This window comes from Tympanuchus pallidicinctus, unplaced genomic scaffold (genome assembly GCF_026119805.1).
Source record: "Tympanuchus pallidicinctus isolate F22 unplaced genomic scaffold, pur_lepc_1.0 scaffold4, whole genome shotgun sequence".
NCBI classification, from domain to species: domain Eukaryota; kingdom Metazoa; phylum Chordata; class Aves; order Galliformes; family Phasianidae; genus Tympanuchus; species Tympanuchus pallidicinctus.
In genome coordinates, this window is record NW_026294758.1 from 9,167,124 (window position 1) to 9,178,590 (window position 11,467).

General features: G+C 36.7%; 1 pseudogene; it reads left to right on the forward strand.

Annotated features, from left to right (window-relative positions):
- Window positions 1-1,485: 1,485 nt before the first annotated feature.
- On the forward strand, window positions 1,486-8,883 carry LOC128089683 (uncharacterized; annotated as a pseudogene).
- The last annotated feature ends 2,584 nt before the right edge of the window (window positions 8,884-11,467 follow it).

Here is an 11,467-nt window from a genome sequence, read left to right on the forward strand (position 1 = left end):
ATGAATATTTTTGAAAATTATGTTATATCTCCGTGTATGTTGATAACTGTATAACAATTCCTGTATACAGGGACCTAGATAGGTTTAAAAATCTCTATCACACTCTTTAAGGTTTTATTCTCTTACATTTCTTCATACGTAGATAGTGACTACCCACTCCTCTTTTGAATGTGCGCTGTTTCAGATCAGTATAAAGACAAACTGGGAAAAATATAAATTATTCAAAATATCCTTCATTATCTATAACATTCATAGAGGGTTTTTTTGCACAGAAATGAAAATTAATGTGGTGTCTTTCTGATACATCTGTTAGGAACAGTGGTGAAAAGTATTTCTCCCAGCATCGTTCCGCAGCTTGTGTTTGCTGGGAAATACTGATCCAGTGTTTCCTCAGCCTGTGAAACTACCCACCTATTGATCACCTGGGTATTGCCAGTTTTACCCTAATTATTTCTTTGTGTTTCTGTGCGATATGAAACCTACTTGTCTTCTTCCTTGTGGAGAACTGGGTAACTACATTTCATTTAATCACTCCTTATAAATATCTTCTAATGTAAGGCACAGTTTGCTAGCTTGCTTTTTTTGTTATTTTTTTATTACTCCCTACTATAAGAGTTCTTCTGTTCATACTAATCATCAGAGATACAAATGAGACCTGGTAGCATTTCTAAAAATTAATTGAAGCATTCTCATTCAGTTAGAAGCTTATGAAACTTATACCAAATGCGGTGGCAGTATCAACATCCTTGACAAATTCTACCCATTCTAAATTTTCTTTTTATTTCTAAGTTCGTAGTTGTTCCTCCTCATCAAAACACAAAGACGTACCTTGTGAAGTAGCTATAACTATGAATCTATATTGTTGTGTATATCAAAACCTTTAAGCATGTTCAGAGACATGGTCAGAAATGTGAGCACCAGGCATCTTGTTTTATTTGCAGTGACATGTAGACAGGAGGCAGGCAGCCAAAACGTTTATTTCGGTTCATATTTATTACTACATGCTGTAGCACTTCTGCTGTTGGCTGGTGTTTGGTGTAGGACAGATCCTGGGTACAGTAAGTGAAACACTTCAGACTGAGAAAACTGGAAAGCAGCTCTGCCAAGAAAGACTTGTGATACGGGTGGACAAAAAGCTGGACATGAGCCATCTGTGTGTGCTTGCAGCCCGGAAGGCCAATGGTATCCTGGGCTGCACCAACAGAGGGATTACAGCAGTGTAAGGAGGGGATTGTCACCTTCTGCTCTGCCCTCATGATTCTTCATCTCAGGTATTGCACCCAAGACTGGGGCCCCCAGCATGAAGAGAATGTGGAGTTGTTGTAGCAGGCCCAATGAAGGGACATGAAGGTGACCAAAGGCTGGAGCACCTCTCCTATGATGAAAGGTTGAGGGAGTTGGGGTTGTTTTGCTTGGAGAAGAGGTGGCTCCAGGGAGATCTCATTGCAATCTTCTATCACTTGAAAGCAGCTAACAAGAGGGGGAATGACTTTTTACACGGGTAAAGATACTGACAGGACAAGGGGGAATGGACCTAAACTGAAAGAGAGAATGCTTAAGCTAGATGCTAGGAAGAAATTCTTCACTCAGTGGATGGTGAGGCACTAGAACAGTCTCCTCATAGAAATTATGGATGCCTCATCCTTGCTGATATTCAACGCCAGACTTCATGGGTTCCTGGGCAGCCTGATGTAGTGGCTGGCAACCATGTCTTTGGCTGGGGGGTTAAAACTAGATAATCTCTAGGGTCCATTCCAATTCTAGTTATTCTCTGAATCACTAATATAATGGGAGGACCTTTCTTTGATGTTCATTATTCGAATGTTCTGTAGAAAGCATTAAATATTAGGATGGTAGAATTCTCTGTGTTCTGCCCTTTCATCTTTCTTAGTTCAAACCTCTCTCTAACAGAAACACTGCAAAAAGTTGCTGAAGGCACTGCCTTATCTCTGCCATCTTCCAGATACTTTCCTGCTGCTGCAGACAAAGAGTTGCAGCCCCCTCCTCTGCATTGGTCTGTCCTTAGTTTAAACCTTTTGTGATGGTGCTAAAACAAAAAGAAGATGTGCATAGTAATATGTGCTGGTTGGTTCAAAGGTGCATTGTCCTGTGCCACTAATGGTACAACCATTAACCTTTCCCCTGCTGTGCCAATTGTTGTTAAGCTGCCGTCCTACAGAATTAGTAATGTTTTTCACTCAACATTCACTCTGCTTCCACCAGTTTCTCCTCAAGAATCAAGATGGAAAAGAATGCAGTATTTAGTTAATTGTAATCAAATTTTTCTACCCATCATTAAATGATTCACATCACTACTGATGGCTATTCTAAAATTCTTTGCTCTTGCTCTCTGAGTCACTGCAGAACAATCCATCTGATCCCTTTAAGTGTGTCTTATTCACCTAAGAACATTTTCTGTACCCTGAATATGTCCATTATTCAGCTATTTCCACATCTTATCTTTGCTGCTCTTACCTTCTGATGGCTTTTAATGAACGTCTCTGTAAGTAAAGGGCATTATTTGCATTCTACATGGTAAAATACAGATTTTAAAGCTGAAAGGGATGTTTCATTAGGGTATATACATGAGAAGGTACAATCTTAATGAGAAACTAGAAGACGGAGCCCAGCCCCTCACTAATGGGTGTAACACAGAAATACTTTCTTCAACCTGAAAAAGAGCTGAATTCTGTGGACTTTTCAGCACCAGACATCCCACTGAGCATAGAGGAGCACCTATGGGTACCTGTGGTCCCTAAGCTCATTGTACTCATGAAGACATTAACTTTTGCCTACTGGTCTCTTCCATGATATTAATGTGATTGGTGTCCCAGAAAAATGTAAATGATACCAGCCACTGCCTTTGTGGGAATGGAAGAGAAGAATGAATGGAGAGGCTCAAGCATTTTTAGCTCTAAAATTACACTGGGCTGCAAACAGAAGACTATAAAAGCTGTATTTCTGCTGAGGAAAAAGATACGTAATACAGAAGATCATCACAAAAAAACACAGAGACTTTGATCCTCTGCTTCAATTCACAAGTGTCCACCACATTGTCCATATAAAGTTGGAATGAGATTTTCAGGCAAAACTGAAGTTGTCTTCAGTTTTGCTGCTGCCATCAAAGATGGTGGTAAAATTTCTTTTTCTGACAGTACTAAGAATTCAGATTTCTCTGAGACTTGTGAAAATCTTACTTTTAGCCTTTTGTCCTATTAGAATAATAGTGTTTGCTATTAATGTTTTCCCTATTGAAAATAATAGGGAAATAATACTATTGCCTTCTTTTCTTGCTATTATTTTTAATATTAAATGTTGATTATTGGAGTATTTTGGTGCATCATACTTTCACAAACCTTGCAGAAGACAGGTAACTAGTCTTAAAGAAAGGGATATCACTGTGCAATTATATATATTTTTTTTCTTTTAAAACTATATTATGTTCTTTTAGGAAAAAAGATCACCTATTCCTCACATCATGTATTAATTTTGTGAATCAGCTATTTACAGTTAAAAAGAAGAGTATAATGATGTTCTTGACTACTTGCAATGCTGTTGTCCTAGTGCTTTAATAAAGATGAAGAGTGTTAAACTGCCAGTCATTGGAGATCTCTTTATTTTAATTAACAAGGGTGCTTTTTCTGTTGTTTCACTCAGAAGAAAAAAATGCAACCTGGAAGATTCCTTGCTTTCTTCACCACTGCTGTTGTTCTGTGGTGTATTAAAGGATACACTGTGGTAGGTTAATAATATGGAGGAAAAAATAATGTTTAGCATTAAAAGATATAGATGTTTCAGCCTTTTACTCTATCAAACCTGAATGCAATGTCTTTCCAATGTCATGCTTCAGTAAAAATCTTTTTAGCCCAGAAATGTCTTTCCAAACAAGAAAGACAAAAGCTTTTATTTTAAAAGCAAACAGTGGTTTGCTATACATTTGCCATGAATAGTAACGAGTAGATTTGTAGTACGTTCCTCTTTTTAATTAGCACATTGCTTTAAATTGACTGCTGCTTTTGCTGTATGGATGAGCACTGTCTTATTACCATGTATCTAGAGTTTGCCACTTGAAGCAGTTCATAAAGCAAGTTAGAAAAACAATGCTATAAAGTATTCTTGGGATTGGTACAAAATTCTTCAGTTTTACTCCCTACTTTGTGGGAAGAATTGGCTGTTATGGATGAAAGCAAACCCACTTGTAGGTATTATATTGCATAAGGATAACTTTAAAATAGATTTTTGTTGGGAGAGATATAGAATATATGCATGAAAATATAGTGTTTTTAAGAACCTAAAAATAAAAAATACAGTGTTTAATAAAATAAAAAAATAATAATAATGAAGAAGATCACTGGATTCAGTTCTGTTGTTACAAACCACTTCTATATCCTTTAAGTATAAGGAAATGTATAGTATGTATAGTTTCATTATTGAATAAGATGAAAAAGAGAATTTTTAAAAAATCATATATTTGATAAGTTTATCTGATCCAGTGTTTTAAAAGGTTACCAATATTCTCCCAGCTATTTCGTGAAAAACAGAATTTAAATATGAAGTGCTTATATTATGTGAGGTGTTTCAGGCAATGAAAGAAAAAGCATAACAAAACAAAACAAAGCAAAGCAAAACAAAATAAAATAAGATAAAACAAACAATGGGCTTTTCAAAAGGGAATATGTTTTTCTTGATCACAGATGTACTTTAAATGGAGGCTTCGAGTGATTTGGAAAAATATCCCCTCTGTGGGATGGAATGATTAGTAAGGCAAAAGCCTACCTTGGCACATGCTTCTAATGGAAATTAAGAATCTTTCTGAAAATATAAGAAGCCTAAGCTGCCCTAATGCTTCCTTGAGACATATGAATTAATGAATATGATGGCACATTAGATTTCGCATTGTTTTGAAAATGTGGTTGTGTCTTATATTTATATAACAGCTGTGTGCATGCAGACATACGGATTTCTTTTAAAGGGAAGTAATAATTCCACACATTACATTCTGAAGCAGTTGGATTTTCAGGTGGTACAATTCTGATCACTCACTGCAACATTCACGTCACCAGATCCTGTATTGCTTTCAGATACCTTGCTCAAACATACCGAAATAAACGAAGGACAATAATGTGTTAGCTGCAGAACCACTTTCACTCGTTAGTGGTGAGGCATGCTCTGAATTTGCAAAATGTGAGCAGTGTAATGCTTCTAAACCCTTTGATATTCTAATGTTTATCTATGACATTTACACTGCAGAAACTGCCTATCCTTATGCATTAAGACCACTGCTTATCTTAAGGGATTTTGTATCTGATAGCCTGCAAAAGCAGTAGTCTAAAATGATGCCCAAAAATGAACTGAGAGAGAGGAAATTATTAAATTATGGTGTGAATTAACAAATGTAAAAACAAACATGATTTTTCATGTAAACATCACATGTATGTATATATTTATACAGAATAGATGTGTGTGTATAGTCCTTTACAGTTATGTATATCAATATCATAATTACAAGTTTGTCTTCTAGAGTCTTTTTAAAGTTACAATATTTGAGTCAAATCCTGTTTCTAACAGGATAAGGTGGGTATTTTAGTGCTTCAAGAGTGGGAAATGCTGATAGTTAAGCTGTCAGCAGGAAATCTCCTTTGACCTAAGACAAATGTTATACAAAGTTTATCATGCAGGTAGATAAGAGGCTACAAAAAGTTCTATATTTGGGAAAAAAAATAAGGAAAAGAATAGATTTGCTACCTGGTTTAAAAATAAAAATGAACAAAAATAAAATCTGAAAAAGGAAACATTCTGATGTTTATTAGACTTTTCAAATAAATGCCAGAGAAGGAAAGTGAACAGAGAGAGGACTGCGTGGTCAAGTGGAAATGTAAGAAAATATTTCACACAGATATGACCCCACCATATGCTATGCATTCATACAGTTTGTCTGTATAATTAAAGAAGAAAGCAGCCATAGTAATGTTTAAATCTGGCTTCTCCACAACAAAGTATGTCTGTATGCGTAAGCATAGCCAGCATAATCTGAATTTCTTCCAAAATGTGCTTTCCAGAGCACTTCCCACACAGCTGTAATTGATAGTGCACCATCTGACATCTTCCTTCAAGGTCTTCTGTAGCATACATCTGCTCTACAGTGGGAAAACAAAATATGAGTCTTAGCTGAATCTTGAGGTAGAACGGATTGAAGCTGGGAAATGGTTCAACACAATTTGCATATTATGCAGATGAAAACCTAACGACAAAAGAGTGTATTGGCAAACTCTGCCTTGTTATCTGGCAATAGTGTATGTGGCAGCATGGGGTACCTAGAAATAATCTCTTCTGTTGTTACTTTGCAATTAAAAATTATGAAATCAGAGAAGTGCAGCGAGACACTTGCAAATAATGTGCACTTGTTATGAACCACGTAGATCCACGCAATCCAAGAAGTCCAGTTCATTTTGGGACACAGGTTTCATGATTGCATGTTATTAATTCTGAATGGTGGAAGAGGGAAAGTAGCCAAGTGCTTACTGAATCCTCTTTTCTAGTTTAAGCTGCTGCATCTTCATCCTTGCCTGCCAGTTCCAAGTGTTTTTCAAGGAACATTGCTGAGAACAAAATTGAACACCATCAATATTAATGATCTGAACTAGGAAGATAGCTTTTAGTGTGCAAATTAATTACCCTAATCACAGGGTTTTTTGTATCCATTTTAATGAAATAACTATTTATTTCACTGAATCCTGGGCTTTTCTTTTGCAAATAAAGCACATTTACATGATAAATACGCAAAATGTAAATGGATGACTAAATTAAATTGAAGAGGAAAAAAGACCTTTTTAAATAAAATTTTCATAGGAAAAACAGCTAGATTAATGGGTTGGTTAGCTGACTGGCATCTGTGATTAAATCTTTTTAATGCATGTCAAATAGAATTTAATGGACTTCAAGAATTGTCTACATAGTCACTAATATCCAGGGGTTTATTGAAGATGCATTTTATTTCCTATTTCTGAAGCATAGACAGCTGGAGTTATATTTCTTGTGGTTGCCCAGTATGTACAAGGACTTTATAGTTGGAAATAAGAGTAATACAGGTTTGCATTTCATCTTTCCTGTGCCTTTTTATTCTGAAAACAACATTTTCTCCCAAAAGGAATGTAAAACAAGGAGATCCACTTTAAAATGGTTTCTGAATGTGCACATAGTCTTCTGATTTCATCATTACATGCACGTTTGTTTCATGCTGTTGTTTTCTAATAATGACAAGAAAGGAGAAAATGCTTAGTTCAGAGGAATTTTAAATGTATCTTTTAGATGCTATGTGTTTTGAAAACTTTATTTATTGTGGCAAAGCTTTGAAGGGCTCCAAATTCAACAGAGACAAGATTGGAAACACATTCGAGCTTGTGTTTTTGATAACAGTCCTGCAGAACAGAGCATCTTTCTCTACTTGTTTTTTTTTTTTTTTTTTTTTTTTTCACACTCAAGCCACCAGAGACATCTCTAACTTCCTTTGATTTGAGATGATCAATGGCAGCTGCAGCAGGCAGGCAGGATGCCCCAGGCACAATGCAAACAAGTCTCTCTCCCAGCTCACTAGGATTTACATTTCAATTGATGCCACATTTTTAAAGATAATTATAACCTATTTATATTAATATTTTTTTGGTGGCCTCTGTGATATTTTATCAACATAAATATTAATTTAGCACATCAAGGAGAACATTCTTTCTTCACTGCAATATCTCAAACAAAAATCTGCCCAAAACACAGGGCATCAAACCTGGTATCTCCAATCTCTGAGCAACAGTCACAGGAGGACTTCTGGATTTAGTTTTGCTTGGCCATGTACTGTTTTAGGGATTGTGTGAGAGTAACCTTTCCTTTCAACTTTAGACCAAGCTGTCCTGCTGCAGGAGCAGAATGTCTTCATGAGCTGACATCTGTGACTGACGTGCTTCCAAGCACTGTCTTTATGATGGTCAAAAATATCAAATAGATAAAATTAATTTTTCTGGAAAGACAAAGGGGAAATTGCTGTTGCTGGTACTGAGAATTTCTGAGGAGTTTTGTGTTTCGTCACTGCAGACATTTTCTTATATTTAATATCAGTCCAGTCATTTATTTTCTTCTTTTTCTGGCTTTCACATCAGGAAAAGGCATTACAATGTACAAGCAGATTTTTCTACCTACCACATTAGATATTGCATCATAATGTATTTTTGCAACCTGTTCTATAGATGCTTAGTGTGTAGCATGCTCTACTTATTTATTAATTATTATTTATTAAGCCCCTGCTTTTCTTTTCTTTCTTTTTTTTTTTTTTCATGCTTACTCAGTTTCTTTTACAACAGGTGGCCAAGAAGGCCAATGGCATCCTGGCTTGCATCAGAAACAGTGTTGCAAGCAGGAGCAGAGAGGTGATTGTTCCCCTGTATTCAGCACTGGTGAGGCCGCACCTCGAGTACTGTGTCCAGTTTTGGGCCCCTCACTGCAAGAAAGATATTGAGGCCCTGGAACGTGTTCAAAGGAGGCAACAAAGCTGGTGAGGGGTCTGGAACACAGGCCATATGAGGAGAGGCTGAAGGAGCTGGGAATGTTCAGCCTGGAGAAGAGGAGGCTCAGGGGAGACCTCATTGCTCTCTATAACTTCCTGAAGGGAGGCTGTAGTGAGCTGGGGGTCGGCCTCTTCTCTCGTGTCATCAGTGATAGGACCAGAGGGAATGGCTTCAAGCTACGGCAGGGGAGATTCAGGCTGGACATGAGGAAGTATTACTTTTCAGAAAGGGTGGTCAGGCACTGGAATGGATGCCCAGGGAGGTGGTGGAGTCACCGACCCTGGGGGTGTTCAAGGAAAGGCTGGATGTTGTATTGAGGGACATGGTTTAGTAGGAGCTATTGGGAATAGGTGAACGGTTGGACTGGATGATCTTTTAGGTCTTTTCCAACCTTGGTGATTCTATGATTCTATGATTCTATGATTCTATGATTTTTAACAAACCCCCAATAATAGACATCATTCATTATTTCTGCATTCAAGCCTATGGGTGAGGGGAATTATGCGTTTTCCACAAAAACTGACAAATAAGAGAAATCAAGGCATATTGCAAAGAAAATTGATACTAGTACCCTTCAGATGTTACAAGCAGTTCATCTGATTGCTCTTCTCGATAAAGTACAGAGTTAAAGTCATTGACTCAGAATCTTTTTATATAGTAGAGCTTCATTTCCTACATACCAAGGCCATAAGCTTGAGCATTGCTTGAAGCTCACTGGGGGAATAAAACTGCTCATGAAATATTCATGACTAACATATATGCTGTCAGGGGAACTTAGTGTATTATGTATGACCCTCCTGTAATTATAAGGAAATTATATTCACTTAAACGGATGTTTATCACTGTTAAAGGTACACCTAATGAGACAAAGGTCATGTGCCTAAAAACAAAGGGCTAACCCACCATTTCTGGCCATGTCTGAAAAGGCTTTGCCTTCTCACTGTTTGTTCAGAACATGTGATCAGCACTTATTCAGCTTGAAAGAATCCCCGTTCTCTGTAATTGGATGCCAAATACAGTATTAAACTAAATGCAATTCTAACATTATATGCATACATCTGGGAAATATCTAGACAGCATATTAAAATTCAAAGCAAATGTAACATAACTTTTTCATCTGATGTTGTTTGAAGGAATCAGAACTTGTTTTACATTATTATTTACATTTATGAGATTTATGTATCTTTATTAAAGGAAAAACAACACAAAACAATCCAAGTATCCTAGAGGGGATGGTTGTATTCAGCTTAAGAAGAATCTGTAGCTTTAGCTTGTTTATTTCTATCAGCCTTCCTCCACACAAAGCATGATTCAAGGAAAATATTTTACTTCACTTCTTCCTCAGCGGTAATATTTTTGTAAGACAGATTTGTCTTTGTCTTTGCATGAACACATTTTGAGAGTTCAGAGAGAAATCTTACACAGAACATTACACGCAGCATCCTTCAGCAAAACACAGATTCAGTGCAATAAAAAACCTTTTCATTATCTCTGCAGATCTTTACCGGATCCTCTCTCAGTCAATGGTGTCCACAGAGACCACTCAAATATTCTGGCAGTGCTCATGAGAGTGACTCTCCAGCCCAGCAAAGCTTCTACATCAAAGAAGTGAAAAGCAATTTACCACAATTCAAATTGCTGATAAGCAAAACTGACAAATTACAGGAAACTTAGCTATACTAGAACTGAAACTCAGTCTGGATATCATTACACTCAAGAAAGTAGGCTAAGTTCATCTCAGTCTAATGCTATTGATTTAATACTTCATAATCAACAGTACTGAAAGCAGATGATAAGTCTTAAAACAAACAAAAAAAAAAAACAAAAAACACAGTGAATACCTAATCTTCCTTCAGGCCAAGAGAGTATTAACCTGCACATACTGCTCCTGAACTTCAGCAGGTTTGAAGCCAGACTATCTTGGGTAGAAGAAAGAACTGCAGATATTTCAGATGCTCTCTTTGTGTTATATCCGTGAGAAGAAGGTTTAAAAAAGACAGATGACTAGTCAGATGTCAGAAAGCTCAAAAGAATCAACCCTGTGCTCTCACCATGCCCTGAATTTATGAGGAAACACGGGGTTGGAAGTTTCAAGATAGCCTTTTGTCCTCAGGATTCTGTTTGGACCTGGGCTTCTACTCATTCCCCTCAACATGTCATGTTGGCTAATATCCTTTCAGCATTTCTGATGTGGGGTTTTTTGGTTTTTTTTTTAAGTTCTTGAAAAACTTGTACATGAGATATACATGTGTGCATATAATATCTGTGAAACTCTGATGTAAAAATAGTCATCTTTTGTTTTAATGGTTCAGCAGTAAAGGAGTGACATGGCCACTACACAGGAGCAGATTTTTTTTTTTTTTTCTGATGATAAAATAGATAGCCAGTTGAACTTTGTTTAGAAAAAAATAAAATAAAAATGGAACAGTTCCACTGTAAATAGTTTCAAAATAATTGAACAATATATTGCTGCTTCATCCTGTCAAGTATGAAAAATTCTCTGAATAGTTCTTATCCTAATATGCTAACAAAAGCTATCCAGGTCCTACGCTCACCTACACAAGAAAAGAATCTGAGCTGCTTTTTGTACTGCTTTTCTGCAGTGCTGAGGTCAGAATGTGGGTCTTTGATTACAACCCATTTGTAGTGAGATAATGTGAAGACTGCAAAAGACACAGTACAATTTGAAAAAAAAAATGTTCCAGAACAGAACAAAGTACAAGCTACTTGTCATTTCCATTTCTTATTTATTTCCCTGTCTGTGTAAAGTGCCCTAATATTGGCAGTACCTTCATCTCATTTATCTCCTGTCAGATGCTGCTAGATGCTAAAATTTCTGATTTTCCATCTCAGATATATAGAACAGCAAAAAGGATGGAAAACTGGCAAGAAGGATTGGATAGAGCTGCTCATGG